Source organism: Pseudorca crassidens, chromosome 13 (genome assembly GCF_039906515.1).
Source record: "Pseudorca crassidens isolate mPseCra1 chromosome 13, mPseCra1.hap1, whole genome shotgun sequence".
NCBI lineage: Eukaryota > Metazoa > Chordata > Mammalia > Artiodactyla > Delphinidae > Pseudorca > Pseudorca crassidens.
In genome coordinates, this window is record NC_090308.1 from 21,160,030 (window position 1) to 21,183,080 (window position 23,051).

General features: G+C 41.0%; 1 protein-coding gene across 4 annotated transcripts in view; it reads left to right on the forward strand.

Annotated features, from left to right (window-relative positions):
• Positions 1-23,051, forward strand: part of ADAT2 (adenosine deaminase tRNA specific 2) — a 107,689-nt gene that overhangs the window by 76,400 nt on the left and 8,238 nt on the right. For all 4 annotated transcript variants that reach the window (XR_010933645.1, XR_010933644.1, XR_010933647.1 and 1 more), the window contains one exon: positions 6,645-6,733. The gene's annotated coding sequence lies outside the window, so the exon portion shown is untranslated. The remainder of the gene's footprint in view (positions 1-6,644; positions 6,734-23,051) is intronic.

Genomic DNA, 23,051 nt, shown 5'->3' on the forward strand with positions numbered 1-23,051 from the left:
TATGTCTCAACTCCTGGACTAAGCTTTCTCAGCCCAACCTTGGATGACACTGCTTCTCAGTAACCTGAGATCTTTGTCTAGTATCTTATATGTAGTCTGAACCTTCAATGTGACAGCACTCCTTTGAGGACTCAGAGTAACTTACCCAAGACTAATACCAGAAGATGAATGAAGGCACTACATGACTCATCCTGACTTCACTGAGTATCCCCCAAAACTCACGTCATTTGATTCTCTCCTACCTTAGGGTGATTTCACTATTCCCCCAGCTGGGACATCCTTATCTTACCCATAGGTGTTGGGCAAACTTATTCTCCCATCCTGGTCTTAAAAGTTCTCTTTAACATCTATTCTTAATTCCCTAGAGGCAGTCATGTAAATAAAACCACTATAGTTCTGGAGGTAGAGGCAGGTGCAGATTAATCCCTACTTAGATTTCTGTTATGAACTCTACTTCGTTGACCAATATCCAAATAGGAAAAAGTCAAAATGGGGAACTTTATTACAATTCTAATAATTCTTTTCCAAACCTAACTCAATATTTACTTATTTAAAAATACTTTCAGGTTCTCCTCTCCTTAAAGGAGTAACAAGCCAAAGTAAATTTAGCTTTATAGTTATTTGTTTTATATATCATCAAAACTCTGAAATTCAATGAGGTACCTTGATCTTTCCTTTATTTAATGTTTTCACTATTTAGAATAAGAGTTCAATGACTTCCTGAATGATATTCCACAGTAATCATACTCCCTGAACTCACCTGCCTCTCTGAGGGTAGGTATTGCCATCACCGCTTCAAAAAGTCAATCTCAGCTAAGGACATCTCTCTATCCACCAGCAGACACCCATTCATCAGCGGAAGACCCAAGTTTTTTATAGAAAATGGGCTTTTAACTCATCTTTTTATTATGTAGGACCAAATAGAAAATTTTATTATTAACATATAAGCTAAAATTTTTTCCACCCCAGGATAAACAATGGACTTCATGAGAAAAAATAGAGCATATGGGCCCTAAAATGTTTTAATAGGAAAATGTTTGTTTATTTAGTACCTACTATGTGCCAGAGAGTGTAAGTATTGTTGATTTGAAGACCATTAGCTATGTTCTATGCCCTTAAGGAGTGCAGAGTCTAGTAGAATAGACAGAATTAGTTATGTTAGGGTTAAAGGAATAATTTCCTATTGAATATAATCGATTTATTTTGGACTCTAATGGAACTGGGAGGATGGAAGGGCCTCCTTGCTTGCTCTGGTCTGTGGGAGGAATGAGACATCCGTGAGGGAGATGGATCAGACACTGAGAATCAAGAGAGGACATTTCCCTACCCACGCTTCCTCCCTCCCTCCCTCCCTTCCTCCTTCTATTGCTTCTTTCCTTCCTTCCTCAGAAAAGCCCTCCTCTGCCCTCTGCCAACTCTTTCTTCCCATCTCCCCACCAATGTCTATTCTTCATTTCCTTTCTCAAGCCAGTGGTTTAAGGGAGGGAAGACTCTTCTTTGTATCTTTTGTCCCCAGATGAAAAAAATAATGCCCAAATCCCTCCGCTGCTTTAAGGTATTGGGTTTCAAAAACATTTTTACAACAGCCCTTCCAAGGACCACTCACCTGTCTGCCAAAGGTAAGTAAGGCTCTGGAGTCAAGATCGCCTTCTTTGTCACAGGAGGGGAGGAGATTGTTTTCACACACTTGGAGGGCTGCCAGTACGTTTGCTGAGTTTATTGCAAGCCTGTTTTAGGGTGTTGTTGGCTCATTAAACTCAGTTTCTTAATGTACAAGAAACTTGGTAAGATCTGATAAGACCATCTGGACTATACTAGGGGCAGTGCTAGCTATTTATACCTCCAAATTACCTACACTTTGAAATAAAATGGCCAGTTTCACTCTAATTAAGTCATATCTCCACCAGGAAATAGGCAAAAAAATTTCTTAGTAGTTTCCTGATCTCCTTTTGCACTGTTTGACCTGAAACATGGTAGTCTCAGATTTTCATATCATATATTTATACAAAGTAACTTAAAATTATAACTGATATTTATGTTAATAAAATCAACTATTGATATATACTGATTTCCTGGTTTGAGCCATTAGTACGTTCTAAATACATTATTGTCATTTTATACACATCATTTTCATTTCAAACTACGACCATGCAAGGCAGGCAGTATTATTATTTATCAAATGAGAAAAACTGAGCATCAGAAAAGTTAAGTATCTTTTCCAAAGCCATACAGCTAGTAAGTGGCAAAGCCAAGATTTAAGCATAGATGTGTATATTAACACTATCATATGTATATATTTACGTATGTCAGTAAACTATATGATATATCATCCTCATGTTTATTTTTTCAAGACTGGTTGTAATTAAAATACAGTTTTTTCCTTTTCCATTTAAAAAGCTGGTTTTGGGGAGAGGAGAAGACAATTGCTAACAGATGTCAACAAATTTTTAGAACTGAGAAAGGAGTTTTTATTTGTCATAAAATGTGAACACTGAATGTCTATTTAATTAATAACAGTGTAATAAAACTAGATTAGGATGCTAGGAGATAGACAATGTCTGGAAGATTAGGGGCTGTAAGTGTAAGAGGCCTAATTCCTCATTGCCCAGAGTAGATAGTCAATAGAAAAAAAAAAATGTGAATATCAAGAAAAAAAGTTTAAACCTTTGTTAGAAACATGGAGATAAATATCTATCAAAAGACACAGGCAGAAGAGTCAAAAGCAGTCACTCATGTAGTAGGAGTTGAGAATGAGGAGGATTGGAGTCTGATAGTATACTTGACTTTTAAAATTAAAGATGAGGGCTTCCCTTGTGGTGCAGTGGTTGAGAGTCCGCCTGCCGATGCAGGGGACATGGGTTTGTGCCCCGATCCGGGAGGATCCCACATGCCGCGGAGCAGCTGAGCCCATGAACCATGGCCGCTGAGCCTGCACGTCCGGAGCCTGTGCTCCGCAACGGGAGAGGCCACAGCAGTGAGAGGCCCGTGTACCACAAAAAAAAAAAAAAAAAAAAAATTAAAGATGAGTATTATCCTGATGCAAAATAAAATAAAACAAATGCATGCACATTGTAGATGACTTAGAAAATATAGATGAATACAGGAAGAACAAAGATCATCTCTGAATAATTTCTCCACCCACACTTAGCCATTAACATCTTATTGTGTTGTCCTTCAATAAATTTTTTTTTTCTTTTTGCAGTACGCGGGCCTCTCACTGTTGTGGCCTCTCCCGTTGTGGAGCACAGGCTCCGGACACGCAGGCTCAGCAGCCATGGCCCACGGGCCCAGCCGCTCCGCGGCACGTGGGATCCCCCCAGACCGGGGCACGAACCCCTGTCCCCTGCATCGGCAGGCAGACTCTCAACCACTGTGCCACCAGGGAAGCCCCTTTCAATAAATATTTTTTGTTACAAACTAAATATATTTAAATATGTTCACACACATATTAAGAAGAATTGTGTATTTTAAGTACTTAATATAAGAGGTATTTTCTTATGTGATTAAAATTTTTTGCATAATATTCAGTTGTTTGAACATTATGTAATTAGCCATTTTACTGCTGTTGAACATTTAACTTTTAAAATGTATTACTTCATTTAGTCATTACAACAGCATTTTGAGTTACTTCTTATTATAATCCTCACTTTTTTTTTTTAAAAAAAAAGGACCTTGAAAAGGTTACATAACGTTACGTTGAAGTCCTAACCCTCAGTACCTCACAATGTGACTGTATTTGGAGATCAGTCCTTTAATGAGATAATTAAATGAAGATGAAGTCATTAGGGTAGGTTCTAGTCCAATATGACTGGTGTCCTTATAAAAGGAAATTAGGACACAAACAGGTGCAGAGGGAAAACCATGTGAAGACACAGGGAGAAGAATAATGGTCATCTACAAGGCCTTGAAAGAAACCAACTCTAATAACGCTTTGATCTTGGACTTCTAGCCTCCAGAGGTGTGAGAAAATAAATTTCTGTTGGTTTAGCTAGCACCACCAGTCTGTGGTGCTTTATTTTGGTAGCCCTAGCAAACTAACACATGTACCTATGGTCATGTCACCAGAGTAGGCTAAATCTGGGTTCAAAATACAGGTGTTTTGAATCCAGATTTCAGATCCCAAGCTCTTTTCCTCATACTCTGTACATGTGCGCACACACACGCACCTACATATAGACACACGTGCATTCGTCTTCCCTGGAAGTCACATTTCCATCTCACCACACACAGATTGATGCTGCCATCTTCTCCCTTTGCTTTTATTTCCATTCTTCTTTGTATGTCTTCTTAAATGTTTCTACTTTCTCCTTCTACTTCTTTTCTTTCTGCTATTCTTTCCATGGAAATTCTTGGGCAGCTTCTTTTCACCGTAAACATCTGTTTTGGAATAGCCACAGATCTTTTTATATCCTGACTTGTAGGTCTGTAACCATCTTACGTTCTGTTTCCTCAATTTATTCTTCAAGGCACATCTGGTTAAGAACATGATGTCACCCAGGGCTCTCAGGTATGAACTGGGATTGATAGAGCAACAAACTCCACAGTGTGATATAATTTGTGACATGAATTGAGATTTGATGTGATCAAAGAAAAACAAAGAATACAGTCATTGGCTTGTGATATTTTTGATTTGCAACTACCATAGTTTAACCTAGTTTCTCCTTGTCATACTCTCAGGGCTTTATTTCCTCTCCCCTCCAAAATCCCACCTTATTCTCCAGGATCCTATGATCAACAAAAATAAGCAACACTCTTCGTTTGGAGCAATTCTTGCTTTATTTGAGCAGGTGCTAAATAATTATAGACGCAGTTAGCATTTAAAGGGTGTGTTTCTTTTCAAGTCCTTAAAGCACATGTTCACATTGATGTTTCCAATGTAGAAACAAATTTCAAAGAGAAGAAACAAAGAGAACAATAAAATTTGAAAATCTCAAATCTTGACTAGTCCTGGTAAATAGAAATGGGACAGGTGGTTCCACTCTCCTGAAATCAATATTTTATTCTCAAGAGAGTGGAAGTCATTCTGGCTTAGAACCCCTTTAGAAATGATGAGGGCTTTGAGCACTTCTTTTTTTACAGTGCAGATATGAGCTGTGTATATTTTCTGGGGAGTCACACAATTGGCAAGCGTGTTGACATCCAGAGATTAGTTGTTGTGTCGTGCATCTATTTTCCAGGCTCACAGATTTAAAATATCTTGACAATGACAGTGAGAGTTGATGATGCAGGTTGCTAGACACTGAAGTGTTTTTGGAGTTACTGTTTTTATGTCTTAGAATCTACTTTCTTGAAAGTCTTCAAAAATTTGATAGCATCTCATATTTCCCCACTTCTGCCTAAAGGCAGAGAGATGGATGTAAGTGGCCTCTCAAGACTCCTTGAGCCCTAATAGTCTACGTTTGCCACTTGTCCTGCAGGCCACCAGATGGTGTTAACCATTAACCACAGGAAGTTCTATGGCCCCTTGAAAATAGTGATTAATGAGAGGCATAGCTAAAGTTGTTAGGGGATCCGTTTACCTTTTTTTCCTCAGTTGCCTTAAATGTGTCAGAATCAAGTTGAAGGATGTCTATAATATCCACAGAATGGATCCACAAAACCTCTAATTAAAGAGGATATCATTGTTCTCTCATCTCTTCAGTTGTACAATTTCTCGTGAAGGTAAGTCTGTGAAGACTCATTGATGTGATCTAAAGAGCTGTGATTGCAAGAACTTAAACCTCTTTAATCTCAAATTTGAGTGAGAAACCACCACCAAGTTAGGAGAGTGCAATTCTCCTTCTTTTAGCTGTGTAGATGAAACATAATCCATTAGAGTTTTCCTTAGAACCCACCTGGGTGTCCAGGAAAAGTAATATGGAACGTCCGAAATGTGCATGGGTGTATATAATAATGAGCATGCTTTGATGCATTTCAGTTAAGTTAAATTTTTTCACTCCATGTATGTGAAAGTAAGCTTTGACCTTGAAAATATTTCTGGATTGTATTAGGACTGCCTTTTTTTTTTCTGATAAAGCTCTATCTTTTAAAAAATTGCAATTGTATAAAGATGCAGAGAATTGAAACTTGCATTGCAGGAAAATCTGAGCAATTGCATGATTAAACAGTTTCCTCCTTCTCTAAAGACATGGGAATAATAAAAATAGACCCTGGAATCATTTCATGTAACTTCTGTTCATTCATACATTCGATTGTGGTTGTGTTTACTTTGTTAACGAATTATTTATGTTATCCTAACTTTATTTTCGCCTTTAGATTCCAAGTATTATATGAACAATTAAGAGCTTAAGGAAGTACTATTTATGAAATTTAAAGCAAACATCTCTCTTCTAACATTTTTTAATAAAGCACAACATTGTAATATTTTATTCTCCCGTTACTCTATTTGCTGTCATTTTTATCCACGCGATCTCAAGTCCACACTGTGTGGGTAAAAGGTAATTCAACATTCTGGGACATTCTCTTTGTATTCAACTTCATGTTAGAATGCCTGGGGGGATACAGATGATGTTTAAAGCCCTCTAGTGCTTACCAATTGGCCAAAATTAATTTTATTCTCTATGTTTCTGGCTTGGATATATTGAGTTTCATTGGGCAAAAAAGTGCTGTTGGTAATACTCAGAGTTTTATATTTTCCCTTTTAGGCTGGTCCAATTTAGGAAACGGAATCCTCTAAAGTCATAAGTAGAGATGCAAAAGCCTTCAGTTGCTTCTATGTTACTGAAATCTTGAGGTAAGATGCCATATATTCTAGCCTTTATGTTCTCTTAAACTCTTGTGTTTCAGGTGTGTCAAGCCTTGTCTTCTATATAACACTTCAACATTTGAGGTCGGAGCCTCCTGTTTCTTTTGCGTTCTTCTCTCTGAGTCCCTAATAGGTGCCCAAAAGTACTTAAGTGACATCAACTGTTAATGTTGATGGCAATCACCATTGCCAGACAGTTTGGTATTACAGTCAGTAACATCGAGTCATCTTGACCATCTGTATTTCCCCAAAGCAGTTCCTAAAGCCCCAGTGATTTATTTTATGTGGTAAGGCAATTCATTCAGTTGTTCTTAAGCAATTCACTTTACTTTTCTTAATTCAAGTAGAAGTCTATATTGGTTTTTTTTCCTCCATGTTCACCATTCTTCCCAAACGTCTGTCTGTATCTTTGTATACTTCTGTATCTTTTCAAACTTCTGTATCCTAAACTTCTCTATCTTCCTGAACATCTGAACCTTTGACCTCCAGAGGGTGTTGCCTTCATTCCTCCAAAACAGTTGCTGGGTACTGTGTGCTCATTTGCCTGGAGTTCCTGACCACAGTGAAGCCACCTGTATTTGTTTTGGATGCCTAGCTGCCCAGACCTACATGTTTATTATATTTATTCCCACCTGAGTATACCTTGCAGTGGTTGGTGGGAATTGGGGGACCATGTTAGCCCTCATGTATATTCAGTTAAGTCAGAGAAATCACTCCTGAACTTAGCCTAATCAAAAAGGGGAAATTATTGGAAAGACCCAGGGTAGCTCTCAGAGAGGAAGAACTGTGTAAACTAGGAGTCAGATTAGCTCCTGCAGCAACAGGTCTAGAATCAGGGGCTAGGTAACATCACGTACCCTCTCCTTCCCACATTGTTTTCTCCATTTCCTTTCTACATCAGTTTAATTCTCTCCTCCGACATACAGGCTTTCAACCTGTAGTAAAAACATGTGGTAAAAATATGGCTGTTCCAGATTCATATCCTTCCAGTTGTATAAAATAAAAGGGAAGATCCTGTTTTTAAAAAGCCAAAACCTGGAGAGGGGAACTCTAATGGCTGAACTTGACTTAGCTGTTCAGCTGTGGACTAGTTACTAGAGTCAGAGCAATGGAGTACTATCATAGGCCCTGTCTTGGTCACATGCCCACTCTTACGGCCAGGGCAGGTGGGGCAGTCCTGTGATAGACAGACCCTGCCAGAACCACAGGGTGAGAGTGAGGGAGCAGCTCTTCCCCCAAACAGGGATTAATGTTGACTGTTATGGACAGAATTATGTCCTTCTCAGATTCATAATTTGAAGCTCTATCCCCTAATGTGACTGTATTTGGACATAGGGCCTTAAAAGAGGTAATAAAGGTAAATGAGACTGTAAGGGTGACCCTAATCCAATATGACTGGTGTCCTTAGTATAAGAGAGAGAGAGAAATGCCAGGAATGTTAGCACACAGAAAAAAGCCAGAAGGTGGTTATGGCAGTCCTAGCAGACTAATACACTGTCCTACGTTAGCAAACAATATCTATGACGTGGTACCTACCACACCCAGCTCCATTTTGCTCTGAAATTATCTTACAAAAGAAAGTTAAGGGCTTAGGAAATTAGCCAACTAGCTTTATAAAGAGATGCTCGCAGATTGGATGGGGTTGTCACCTGACCCAAGGGCAGCCCACTCCTAGGCTGGCTGGGATCCCTGTGTATGTATGTGTGGGGGGTGGAGAGGGATTGGGCAAAGGTTATTAGCTAAGTCATTCAGATTAGCTCCTCCTAGGATGTGGGTCATGGAAGACTGGTTTATTCCTAGCAAGAAAACAGCAAAGACTCTTCTGAAGAGGCAGAATCGCCATGAGAGAGAAATGGAGAGTAACAACTTCCTCCCGTGACCTCAGATCGTGACAGCTTGCCATTGGGGGTGACCAACTTGTCCAAGTTTTCCTGGACTTCCCTGGTTTTGACTGTGAAAGTCCCATGTCCTGGTGGGTTTTCTGATTCCTTATGGTGGCTAAGTCAGCCTCTCTTCTTTTAACACTAAGAGTCCAATTATGATTACAACTGTTATAATTTTTTCTGACTGTTATCCTGGGGAAATAGATTTTTTTATTAAAAAAAACCAAAATAGTGTTCTCTGTGAGTGAGTGAACTCGATATCTAGCCCTGGAGAGGAGAGGCAAGGAGAGAGAGAAGGACAGGATGTGAATGTGGGGGAGACCACTGAGGGAGTGGGAGTTGGTGATGTAGAGGGAGATTTGATTAGCGAGAAGAAGTATAAAATGAAATTAAAGACCAAAATGAGCTCTTTGAATATCGCCGCAGCGTTCAGTGCCTGTGGGTAAACATGGGGGCTAGTTTGCCGTAGCTGTAGACCTGTGGGTACAGAATGGCCATTTGCCTCTCTTTCCCCTTGATTCACGTTTACTTGATTCAAAAGGAAATTCAGGTTAAATAAAATCATCTTCTACATATGGCCACATAAAATTTCTTTTATCACTCTGTGTTTCTGTTTTGTTAAACTTTTCATCTTTAAAAGATGTCTATAGTTGTTACACTTATTTTAAAAAAATCTACCTCTTAACTCTTCAGTCTAGCTTCTCCCTTCACACCTCTGAAATCATCTTGTCCGTCTTTATGATGACTTCCTAATTACTAATTTGTTGGCTCCTTCTCCAACTGATCGTCCTTTCGTCATCCTTTCTAAGATTTCACACTGCTATTTTCACACTTTTGAAACTCGCTCTTCCTGTGGCTACCGAGATCCAACTTTCTTATGGGCCTCTCTCTATATGCCTTTGCTGACTCCTTTTTTTCCTGTTTCCTGTAAATATTGACACTGCCAAGGGCCTTCTTGATTTTTTTTTTTTTTTTTGCGGTATGCGGGCCTCTCACTGTTGTGGCCTCTCCCGTTGCGGAGCACAGGCTCCGGACGCGCAGGCTCAGCGGCCATGGCTCACGGGCCCAGCTGCTCCGCGGCATGTGGGATCTTCCCAGACCGGAGCATGAACCTGTGTCTCCTGCATCGGCAGGCGGACTCTCAACCACTGCGCCACCAGGGAAGCCCAAGACTGTGTACTTTTTGATGATAGGAACCATATCTTTTCTCTTTTTATCATCAACATCTAACCCAGTGTCTGGCACATGGTAAGTGCCCAGTGATTAAACTATCTCTGCTTCCACCTTTGCACCCCATCTCTATTAGTTTCTTATTGCTGCTATAACAAATTAGCACAAGCTTAGTGGCTTCAAACGAAATAAATTTATGATCTCACATTTCTGGAGATGAGAAATGTAAAATGTGTTGGAAGAGGCTGAATTCCTTTTAGAGGTTCTAGGAAAGAATCCATTTCCTTGCCCTTTCCAGCTTCTGAGCTGCCTGAATGTCTTGGCTCATGGCCCCCTTCCATCTTCAAAGCCAGCAATGACGGACAAGTCTTTGACATTGTCTCACTCTTGACTCTGACTCTCCTGTCTCCCTTTTTCACTTATAATAAGGATCCTTGTGGTTACATTGGGCCCACCCAGACAATCCAGGATAATCTCCCTATTTCTCCCCAACTGATTCTCCACCTTAATTCCCTTTTGCCATGTGACATAGCATATTCAAAAGTTCCAGGGATTAGGACACGGACATTATTCTGCTTGCCACACCCTACTGTATATTTACTGCTGTTCTTTTAATTTTTATTTGTTTATTTATAAATTAATTATTTTATTTTTGGCTGTGTTGGGTCTTTGTTGCTGCATGTGGGCTTTTCTCTAGTTGCGGTGAGTGAGGGCTACTCTTCGCTGCGGTGCGTGGGCTTCTCATTGTGGTGGCTTCTCTTTTTTTTAATTAATTAAATTAATTAATTTATTTTAACATCTTTATTGGAGTATAATTGCTTTACAATGGTGTGTTAGTTTCTGCTTTATAACGAAGTGAATCAGCTTTACATACACATATATCCCCATATCCCCTCCCTCTTGCATCTCCCTTCCACCCTCCCTATCCCACCGCTCTAGGTGGTCACAAAGCTCTGAGCTGATCTCCCTGTGCTATGCAGCTGCTTCCCACTAGCTATCTATTTTACATTTGGTAGTGTATATATGTCCATGGCGGTGGCTTCTCTTGTTGTGGAACACAGGCTCTAGGCATGCAGGCTTCAGTAGTTGTGGCATGTGGGCTCAGTAGTTGTGGCTCGCGGGCTCTAGAGCGCAGGCTCAGTAGTTATGGCTCACGGGCTTAGTTGTTCTGCGGCATATGGGATCTTCCTGGACGAGGGCTTGAACCCATGTCCCCTGCATTGGTAGGCGGATTCTTAACCACTGTGCCTCCAGAAAAGCCCCTACTGCTGTTCTTTATAATTTTCTGTCTTACCCATGTCAGCCAGGATGAGAGTAGGATATGTTGTTGTTGTTCACCGTTGTACATCCGGTTCTTAGAAAAGTGCCTGGCACATAGGGAACTTTGAATAAATATTTAGTGAATGAAATCAATGCATGCATGCATGCATGCATGAAGCACTCTTGCTCTATCCAGGGCTGGAGGGTGTTTATGAGGTGAAGGAAAATGGAAGACCAGTGTTAAGTAGAGTGCCTGGATTTATCACAAATCTATTTATTTATTTATTTATGGCCTTGCCGCATGTCCTGTGGGTTATTAATTCCAGAACCAGGGATTCAACTCAGGCCACCGCAGTGAAAGCACTGAGTCCTAACCACTGGACCACCAGGGAATTCCCACAAATCTATTTTTTTAATGCAAGGAATTCTCTCATCTTTATCATTAAATGAAGAGGCTCATATCAGCCTCTAAGGACAGTTCCTAAGTCAACATGACAAGTTTTTCAGAGAGTTATAAGAATTTGCTTTAAAAATACTTCTGGAGATGAGAGTGTCCTGCAGCAGGCAGAGTGGGGGCCCAGGCTCCCACAGACTCACTCTGTGAACTTCAGGGCCAAGAGAGTAGAGGAGCGTGTCTTAAGATAGATATATATGTATATTTTTGCTGTGCCATGCTGCATGTGGGATCTTAGTTCCCTGACCAGGGATTGAACCTGCAGTGGAAGGGAGGCGTCTTAACCACTGGACCTCCAAAGAATTCCCAAGATTGGTATATTTTAAATGCTCCCTCATTAATTTTTTGTGGAGAGGGCCATGGAGCTGACTAAGACAGTTTATCTATGTACGGTACACACATGCACACAACTAACAATCTCGAATGCCAAGACATTCCTCCTCCACCACTCATCTTCCTTATTTGACTCCCAGACCCCTGGCAGTTAGATCTCCAGGCAAGAGTTTGAAAGAGAAATCTCAGGGCATCTAATCAATCAAAGAAAAAAGACCTACAGATGGTGAAATTGGAGAGCATGAAGCTGTCCAGATAAGGCCTCTAATGGGAAGTGGTGGGTTGACAGCCCCTCCCACCTTCTTAGGGACACAGATTGATTTTTTAACATCTCTGTCTTAAACGCGAATGGACAACAAAAAACTGTCTTGCTTCTGGGGAAAGCTCTGAAATGAAACAGAGACACCCAAATAAAAAAGCAGCAAATGCAACATGTAGTCAACAAAAACTATATAGAAAGGAATAATATATTTAAAACGCTATCAATAGCCTCAAGAAATAAGAGAAGGGATTGCATCCAGAAAATAAAAAAAATAGGACGCTATAAAATAGAAACATTCAGGAAACATAAAAAGAGTTTTTGGAAATTAAAAACATGTTAGCAGTTGAAAAGCTCAATTGAAGGGTTGGAAGATAAAATAAGGAAATTCTGAAGAAAGTAGAGCAAACAAAAAGGCAAAGAGATAAATGATTAGAGGAAAGATTGATGAATTAGAGGACCGGTCCAGACTGTCTAACATCTGAATAACAGGATTTCCAGACACAAAGAACAGAGAAAAATGAAGGGAATAAATTACCAATAAATAATTCACAATATTTTCTAGGCCTGAAAAACATCAGTTTCTTGATTAAAAGGGATTTGAAAGGGATCCCTGCCGAGCACTATAAAAGAAAAAGATGCAGTCCGAGGCACATCATCATAGAATTTAGGAATACTGAGGATGAAAAGAAGATTCTACAAACACAGAATCTCTAATATGCTTCAGACACTTACAGGGTATCAGGAGTCAGAATGGTTTTGGACTTCTCAGAGCAACGCTGAGACTAAATGACAGTAGAGCTAGAAGATGGTAGAACTCTGAAGGAAAATTCTTTCTGACCCAGAATTCTGTGCTGACTCAAGCTCTTCACTCAAGTGTGAAGATAAAATAAAATTTCTGCTTGCAGACATACAAGATCTCAAAACATTTCCACTTATCATTTCTTAGGAAGCTAGTAGAAGATACGGCAAGTACAAAATGGGAGCAAACCAAGAAAAAAGAACCATGGGATATGATAGAAGAAATAGAAGATACAGTGCTGAAGGACTGGGGGGACCCTCAGTTCACTGGGCAAGGGTACTCAGCAGCCAGAGTGACTCAGGAGACCTGAAGGTTAGGGTGGCCATCACTGTGACACCTTAATCCATTGTCTGTATGTTTAACCTGACGATGCCAGAGTGCGCCAGCCCAGATCCTAATTTGCATTTGGCTTATCTGAGCCATGTGCTGATGAGTTTTTTCTCCTCTTTCCATGCTCTGCTGCTGAATCAGCTGAGGATTCTCTTTCCTACACTTTGGGTTACTCCAGGTGCTACAGATTGGCCATGGTAGAAGCAGAGAGAACAGAATGGACCCAGCATCTGGTATACACTAGACCCCTGCCAGATGCTCTGAGTACGATTGACCTCATTTTTCCAGAATTTCCTAATGGCTTTGCCCGCTGAGTACGCCATCAGGGCCTCTTCTGATTGCTCAAGGAGGCTGACATCTATGACCTAGGGAATCTTGAGCCTCATTTTACAATGCAATATAATGGGCTTTTTCCTTACACATCTAAGTTTGTGCTTTTGCTACTCTTTTTTATTAATCTAATTTCACTTTTATTAATATGTAAAATTATTAATAATAAAATATTTGTTTGAGGGAAAAATAATTTTTTCATCCTTGGGCCTTGATTGGTCCTTGCAGCAATATAAGAGTTGAGGACATGACTGTATGGGGGATAAAAAAAATGGCCTTGGCTTGTTGATGATTAGACTGAGGACCACCTAAAAGAGATGGGTGATAGGAGCAGATACGATTAGTGGTCAGCTATTCCTGCAAGAAGATCATGGGGCTGAGGTGAGCATCCTCATGGCCGTCTCCACAATTATCTTATTAGAGCTTATTCCGATTTTCCCTTTGATAGGATTATCCTAGCCATTAAGGGCAGAAGGCTAAGATTCAGGCCAATTTCAATTGTAGTCACAGACTTTGTCCTCCAAAACCGTCTGTAATTTTCCACTATCTCTGAACTTTAAGGATAATAAAGACAGTATGGGAATGGCTGTACATAAACAATTCTGATTTCTTAAAGTTAAGCGAATGTTCTGTGCCCTTTGCAGCATCTTGAAACCCTTCCTCAAGTGTTCACAAATTTCTCTTGTCTCTTTTAGTGGCTGTTGTCTGTAACACTGATCTTTTCCTGAACTATACTGTTATTTATTTTTTCTTTGCTTCTTTTATTAGACTGTGAGTTCCTAAAGGGCAGCAAATACCTTCCTCTCTAATTAGTCCTTTAGTTTCTACATTACATTGCTTTGGAAAAGTAGGACCGCCTTCCATCTCTTGAGTCCTTGTTATAATCTAGGTCAAGCCCATTATAACTGTCTCACTGCATGTGTACAACAGCTCAGTGAGGAAGGGCAGATTATCATCTCCACTCTCTAGATGAGAACGCTGAGGCTTGGAGGGCTGAATAAAGTGGTCCCTCAGAGAGGGAACAGCCCAGCTGGGAATCGAAGCCATGCCTGTCTGATTCTGCAGCTTGAGCGACTAAGCCCTACATTATTCGAGCTAACCATTCACTTCCTTTTTGTTTCAGACAGAATAGTTTTCTTTCAGCCTTAGGAAGGTAAACTCGGGAATTTGTCACAAAAGGCCATGAATGTTGTTTTTCTGTTCACTTCTGCCATTTCTTATCTATTAGCATTTTTCCTTTTCACTAACTGAAGGGGCTGGGCTGGGACAGCAACAGAAATGAGGGAAGGCTGAAGGGTCTTGGGGAGATCCAGAGTTTGGGATCTGTGGCAACAATCAATATGCTAATCACCTAACAATCCCCAACCAATTTAACATGAGTACTTCCAGCATCCTGGGACCCACACTTTCCATTTCTATTCCCATGCAGTGGCGGACACAAAAGCACTCTGTTCAGGTTAGCAGGAGGCCTGGCAGAATCCCAGCCCCACTCTGTCCCCATGTCCACACCCTTGTGTGGCCCCCTCGCCTGTCATTCCTCTGGATAAAAGGGACCATGCCTCCCAGCGGTGGGGTATGCCCACCATTCCCAGTTGAGGTTATGAAACCTGCTGTCTCAAGGAAGGAGAAAGAATGAAAATTGTTGGGTAGAGGGGCAATGTGGACAGGAATAAAGAGAAGCGGGCTGAAGGCTAATAAATGGGCAAAAATAATGAGTTAAAAAACTGCCTTGCTAGCAAATGGCCAGAAATCTGGGAAAAGGAGGAGGAGGGTCCCTGTGGAGATGGGAGGTAGGCCAGAGAAAGGAGAGAGGGAATGGGCCACAGCCATCTCCAAATTATTTTTCCTGTATTGTCGTTTTAAATGTTTAAATATTTGATACATACAGAGGAATATGTACATATCCCAGGTTATTTTTAAGCTGTTAGAATTTCATGTCTAAATAAAGTGTGAGAAAGCACACAGTAGGTAAGACAGGCTCTCTTCCTGGGTGAGAATGCAAGAGGGGAGATATGTCTTTACCTCGAGTGGAGCATTGAAAAATTGCCCCTTGACTGCTTGAAAGAGTATATTGCAGTTAAAAAAATTATTTTTAGGGAAGTGAACAGCTTTGCACTGTTTTCAGGGCTCCCATTCACATCCCCTCACAGCTGAATTGGAGAGATGCTTTACATTCAAGCCCTTCTGCAGGGAAACAGGCATTAAAAAAAATTAATTAATTAATTAATTAATTAATTTTTTGGCTGTGTTGGGTCTTCGTTGCTGTGTGCAGGCTCTCTCTAGTTGCAGCGAGCGGGGGCTACTCTTCGTTGCGGTGCGCAAGCTTCTCATTGTCGTGGCTTCTCTTGTTGCGGAGCACGGGCTCTAGGCGTGTGGGCTTCAGTAGTTGTGGCATGCGGGCTTAGTAGTTGTGGCTCATGGGCTCTAGAGCTCAGGCTCAGTAGTTGTGGCGCACGGGCTTAGTTGCTCCGAGGCATGTGGGATCTTCCCGGGCCAGGACCCGAACCTGTGTGCCTCGCATTGGTAGGCAGATTCTTAACCACTGTGCCATCAGGGAAGCCCGAAACAGGCTTTTCTCTTGGTCCTAGTCTTAATTGATATTAAAACAATAGAGCACTCTGTGCCCTAAATAACTCTTCTTAAAAATTAGATTATGTAGCAAGAGGTTAACTCAGGGAATATTATTTGCAAAAATCCAGTAACTCTAAAACTTAGGACATCTGTCAAGAGCGATTTGCCTGAAAATGAGCCTGACTAGGATTTGGTACTCACTGGTGGTACCTCATGGATGACAACCCAGGTGTTTTCTACTCTTATTTTGTGAATTTCTTCCCCTGATCTCTGGGACTCTTTGCTCAGGCCCAGATAACAAGGATGGAAGAACATAGGAAGCTGAGAATAAGAATGTCAAGTTCTTGGTCTCTATGTGCCAAAGTCCTCAGCCCAAACATGAGATAGGAGTGGTTTGAAAGAAGATGAAATTGGGCATCACTGGTCCCTGTCATGAGCAGATGAAGAACCTCTAAGCTGGAGAAGGGGAGAGAGTTCAAGAAGGATTGAGAAAGTTAGATTCCAGAACAGGGCTTTGCAGCCCGTGCCCCAGATTGAGCCAAGTCATTGGTGAGATAGAGGAGGATGAGAGAAAGGCCACAGAATTCAGAGGTTGCTCTGGTGGAGACATCCCGATGCCTGGCTTTTGGTCTGGAATTCTCTCCTGCAGGAATATACTCAGTAATGCAATGGATTTAAATATAAACATGCCATTTGTTTTCCTTTTTAACGGGGATTGTGGAAATAGAATTTAGAAGGATCTTTGTGTTCCTGTGATGAAAACCGTACAGATAGTACCTCTGGATGTGAAGGTGCATGTTTTATGAATCCTAATATGATAATAAGCAATGCATTTGACTACGTTAGGGAAAAAATTAATTACCTTTTTAGTCTCTCCATTGACAAATCATATCACAAAAACCAAGTATGAGTCAAAAAAGGCAAGGAGAAAGTAGCATAGAGGTGACACGGACGATTACTGACCAAGAACATTTGTTACCTTCCTGGATTTTCCGTTTGTGGTATTTGTGAGCTTTGTAAAATTAGTGGTTTGTTGTGAATACGTGTTCATGTTTGTATCTAATTTTTAGTGTATAATTTTGTATTGCATTCTTTTTCTTAAAAAGGGCCTCCAATCTGCTGCCCGCGTAACTGTATTAGTTCCTGAAACAGATATAGGAAAAAAAAAAAAAAAAGAATAGCAATCTTTGTGCAGTGAACTCATGTCTCAAAAATGCCCTCATGAGCATCTCAATATGAGATCTTGAGGGATGCTGGTCTCTAGGTCTCTTTTCTGTGTGATGTATTTGGTTTGGTATTAGCAGGAGGGCCCCTAGACTGTGTGGGGCTCCAGGCAATTTTTTTTTTTTTTTTTTGCAAGGCCTTTGTCTATCTAAACAATTTGATTAAAAATTTATTACAAAATCCATGGGCCTCTGTCAGGCATAGGGAGAAAAGAGGTGTTCAAGTATTTGTTTATTGTCTAATTGGTGCACATAATGTTTCTTTGTAGCATCCATTTCTTCCTATTTAGGTCCAGGAGCTGTTTCTTCCAGTTCTTTATTATCAAATGTATCATTTCTGGCTTCTTTCTTTCTTTCTTTTTTTTTGAGTTTCCATGTTCAATTTTTATTTTTTAATTTTTTAAATATCTTTACTGGAGTATAATTGCTTTACAATGGTGTGTTAGTTTCTGCTTTATGACAAAGTGAATCAGCTTTACATATACATATATCCCCATATCTCTTCCCTCTTGCGTCTCCCTCCCTCCCACCCTCCCTATCCCACCCCTCTAGGTGGTCACGAAGCACCGGGCCGATCTCCCTGTGCTATGCAGCAGCTTCCCAGTAGCCATCCATTTTACATTTGGTAGTTTGTATATGTTAGTGCCACTCTCTCACTTTGTCCCAGCTTCCCCTTACCCCTCTGTGTCCTCAAGTCCATTCTCTACGTCTGTGTCTTTATTCCTGCCCTGCCACTAGGTTCATCAGTGCCATTTTTTTAGATTCCATATATGTGCGTTAGCATACGGTATTTGTTTTTCTCTTTCTGACTTACTTCACTCTGTATGACAGACTGTAGGTCCATCCACCTCATTACAAATAACTCAATTTCATTCCTTTTTATGGCTGAGTAATATTCCATTTGGCTTATTTCTTATCTCGCAACTAGAGATGATGTAGCAATGCTAGTATTACTCACAAAGCTGGAATCTGTTTGCACTGTTTGCCGTATTACCTCTGCAATTCTCTGCTACCTTTGATTCAATGCTGATCACACCATTACTCATGATGTCACATCACCCATCTGCCACCCATGAATACTGGCTTCCAGTGAGACACAGTAAAGTTGTTACTATGCTTTGTTGATGGTGACCACAAATGCAGGTCTCACCCCAGTTGTGCAGGGAAATGTGAATGCTATTTATTTTTCTGGTCATGGTCAATGTACTGTTTGGAATTTCAGGGCATGGATGTAGAAGTCTTTAGACTATAATCAGTGCACTTCTAGCATGTGATCTTTCTCAATGTTGACCACACTGCTGCTTTCCAGACACTGCCACGAGCTGGGAAAAGACGTGGGGGCCTGTGGGTAGAGCAGGAAGGGCAGTGCCATCTGTACAAGCAATGTCCCCTGATCATTTGGCACAATTAAAACCATCCTGGGTTAGCACAACCGCACCAGTCAGAGGTGAGAGGCAGAAATCAATCGGAAAGGCAATGGGTGTGCTGAGCAATGATTTTAAAGCCCCCAGAGGAGACAGGTGCAACCAGTTCCAGGGGACTGCCTGACACGGCATACAGAGCTTGCAGAAGGGTTTGGATGGTCAACCCAGATGCCAGAGTGAGGAGTGCACAGGGTGAGGCATTCTTGCCACCACAGGAAAAAGATGCCTGCTGCCTCCAGGGGCTGTGCTCATGGGCAGCACAGCAGTCAGAATGTAGGGGGGTGAGAATCAAGGCATGGGTCCAAATATGTGGCTCAAACCCAAGTGTTGGCAGTGAACTCTTAGTAGCCCAGAGACCTAACCTTGCTATGTGTCTGACGTAAGCAAGAGTCACTCACACTCTGCATATCAGCACCATCTGGAGGCCCAACCTTTCATGATCCCTCAAAAGCAACATTGTGCTAGTCAGAGGGAGCAATCTGCTTGCCCGGCCTCCTTTCTGTTACTGGAACCTTGCCCTGGGGTCTCGGGTTGACCCTATAGGTATGAATCCCTGAGCAAATAGGGGCATATGGTTGAGCCCAGGTGAAGGGTAGAGGGTCAGATAAGAAAGAATATGGGGCCAGGACTTCTGAGGGTCCCAGTCCAAGCTCAAGGCTCCCTGCCCAGGTGTCATTGCTAGCCTCAGCTGATCCCAGGCACCAGAGGGGACTTAGAAAATCTTAAGGAGTGCGCTTCAAAGTATGGGGCTACCCGAGGCTTAAGAGTCCGGAGCAAGGACACTGCTTGCTCAGGAGTAAGGGATGTCTGCTGGATATCAGAGTGATGCTGGCCTCATAGAATGAGTTGGGAAGCGTTCCTCCCTCCTCTGCAATCTATAACTGTTTATGCAGGATTGATAGTCTTTGTTCTTTAAAGGCTTTTCCCCAGTTTTATTGAGATATAATTGGCCTATAACATTGTGTTAGTTTAAGGTGTACAACATAATGATATGATATATGTATATACTGGAGAATAACTAGCATGATAAGTTTAGTTAACATGCATCACCTCACAGTTGCAATTTATTTTCTTGTGATACGAACTTTTAATATTTACTCTCTTAGCAACTCTTTTTTTTAAGATTTATTTATTTTAGGCTGTGTCAGGTCTTAGTTGTGGCACACGGGATATCCATTGAGGTGCGTGGGCTCCCCTCTAGCTGTGGCCTGGTGGTTTTCTCTTCTCTGGTTGTAATGCGTGGGCTCCAGAGCGGGTGGGCTCTGTGGTTTGCTGCCCAGGGGGTCTAGTTGTGGCACGCGAGCTCAGTAGTTGCAGCACGCGGGCTTAGTTGCCCCGTGGCATGTGGGATCTTAGTTCCCAAACCAGGAATCGAACCTGCATCCCCTGCATTGTGAGGTGGATTCTTTACCACTGGACCACCAGGGAAGTCCCTCTTAACAACCTCCAAATATAGAATATTGTTAACTATAGTTACAATGTTGTACATTACATCCCCAAACTGCTTTATCCTATAACTGGAAGTTGGTTACTTTTGACCACTTTCATCCATTTCCTCCACCTTCTACTCCCCACTTCTGGCAACCCCCCTTCTGTGAGAGATGACTCCTTCTCTTTTTCCTTCTTCTTCTTTGTACTTTAGTGCCTTCATTATAGGAATTAGTACCCCAAACATCCCTTTCATGACTTGGGGCTCTCGATCCTCTCCAGGCTCAATGTCATTGTCTATAATCCTTACTCACCTGGAGGGTTCCTTCATGTTCCCAGTCTATGCATTCATTTGTTCATCGGTACAACAGCTATTAAGGCTGCCTCATGCCAGGCACGCTGAGGACCCCAGGACACAGTGAGAACATGGTGGATGCAGCGCGGCCTTCCAGGAGGGCATTAAACCACTAAACAAAGAGTCACCCCACCTTTACCTCTGCTCTACGGACCAGTGAGGACCCACGGGGTGCCGGGGCAGCTCCCTGGGCCTTTGCCAGCTCCTGGTCCTGCGCAGGGACAGGGTTGGCCACGGGGACTGCCCAAGGGCCGGGGTCCCACCACCCACGTGTGAAGCAGAGTTGGTTCTGCTCCCTGTGACGCGGTCACGGGGGTAGCCGGAGAGGTCGTTTGGTCACAGCCCTTGGGTTCCCCAGCTGCTCTGCTCACAGCCTGCCCCAGGCAAATGCGGTCGGGTTTCCCAGTGTAGGTGCCTAGGCCAGTCCCCCGCCCCAGGCCAGAATTGTGTGAGAGACTTCTTGAAAGTGGGGATTATATTATTTCTTCTTTAAGTGTCTCATAGAATTTTCCAGTGAAGACTTCTGGGCTGGGAATTATCTTAGTGACAATTGAATTAGGAATTCAATTTATTCAGTTTTTATAGGGAATTTAGGTTTTCTATTTCTTCCTGAGCACATTTTGGTAATTTTTTCTTTTCAAGGAAATTGTCTATTTCATCTAAATTTAAATTATTAGCATAAATTTGTTCATGATATTCTCTTATGACCCTTTTAATGTCTGCAGGATTTCTAGTATAGTGTAGGATTTCCCTTCTTTCTTTCCTAATATTGGTGAGTGTTTATCTTCTTTCTTTTCTTGATCAGTTTAGCTAGAAGTTTATCAATTTTATCAATATTTTCAAAGAACCATTTTTTAACTTTATTGTTTGTTCATTTCCTGTTTCATTCATTTTTGTTCTTATTATTTCCTTCTGTCTTTGATTTCAGGTTTGTTTTCATTTCTTCTCCTACCTGTTAAGGTAGACGATTAGAGAATTGGATTTAGACTTTTTTTTTTTTTTTTTTTTTTGCGGTACGCGGGCCTCTCACTGTTGTGGCCTCTCCTAGACATTTTTTTTTCCCTAAAATAAGTATCTGTAGCTATAAATTTTCTTCTAAGCACTATTTTAGTTGTAGCACACAAACTTTTTTTTTTTGCGGTACGAGGGCCTCCCACTGTTGTGGCCTCTCCTGTTGCGGAGCACAGGCTCCGGACGCGCAGGCTCAGCGGCCATGACTCACGGGCCCAGCCGCTCCGCGGCATGTGGGATCCTCCCGGACTGGGGCACGAACCCGTGTCCCCTGCATTGGCAGGCGGACTCTCAACCACTGCACCACCGGGGAAGCCCAGCACACAAATTTTGATATGTTGAGTTTTCAATATCACTTAGTTCATTTTAATCCCATTGTAGCTGAAGAATATACTTTAAATGATTTCAATCCTTTTAAATATTTGAGACATTGTATTGCTCAGTATATGGTCTGCCTTGTTGTATGTCCTGTGTGTACTTGAAAAGAATGTGTATTCTGCAGTTGTTACTAGGAGTGGTCTCTGTCAATTAGGTTAAGTTGGTTGATAGTATTATTTAAGTTTCTATACCCTTACTGATATCTTGTTTAACTGTTCTATCAATTACTTACTGAGTGTTGAAATATCCAATTACAATTGTGGATTTGCTGATTTCTTTTTCAAAACTGTGAGTTTTTCCTTATATATTTTGACACAATTGTTAGTTGCACGCACATTTAGGATTGTTATGTCTTTTTGATGAATTAGCAATTTTATCATTATAGCATGTTTTTCTTTATTCTGGTAGTATTCTTTGTTGTGAAGTTTATTTTGTCTTGTTAATTTAGCTATTCTAGCTTCCTTATGACTAGTGGTGCATGTTATATATTTTTAATCCTTTTATTTTTAACCTGTAACTTTATTTTAAAAATGGATTTCTTATAGGCAGACTATAGTTTGGTCTTGCCTTTTTACTCAGCCAGAAAATTCCTAACTCTTATTGAAATATTTAGATTCATGTAATTATTGAATGGTTGGGTGTAAATTTAAAATCTTATGATTTATTTTCTATTTGTCCCATCTGTTTTATGCTTATTCTCCCCTTTTACTGCTTTCCATTAGATTATTTTCTTAACTTTATTGAGAAATAACTCATGTACAATAAACTGCATTCTGTTAAAATGTACATTTGATAAGTTTTGATAGTTGTATACACATACTGAATCACCACCACAATCAAGATACAGAACACTTCAATAATTGGGCAGTTTTAGTTTTCCGTTTTATCTCCACCATGGGTTTATTAGCCATATCTCCCCTTTTTAGTAGTTGCCTTCGGATTTACAAATTACATCTTTAATTTATGACAGTTTGTCTTCAAAACCAGTATGCCAATTTCTGAATTGTGGAAGAACCTTACAAAGTTTCCTTCTCCCATTCTTTGCGCTACAAGTTTTCATACATTTTACTCCTACGTGTGTTTTAAACCTCACAA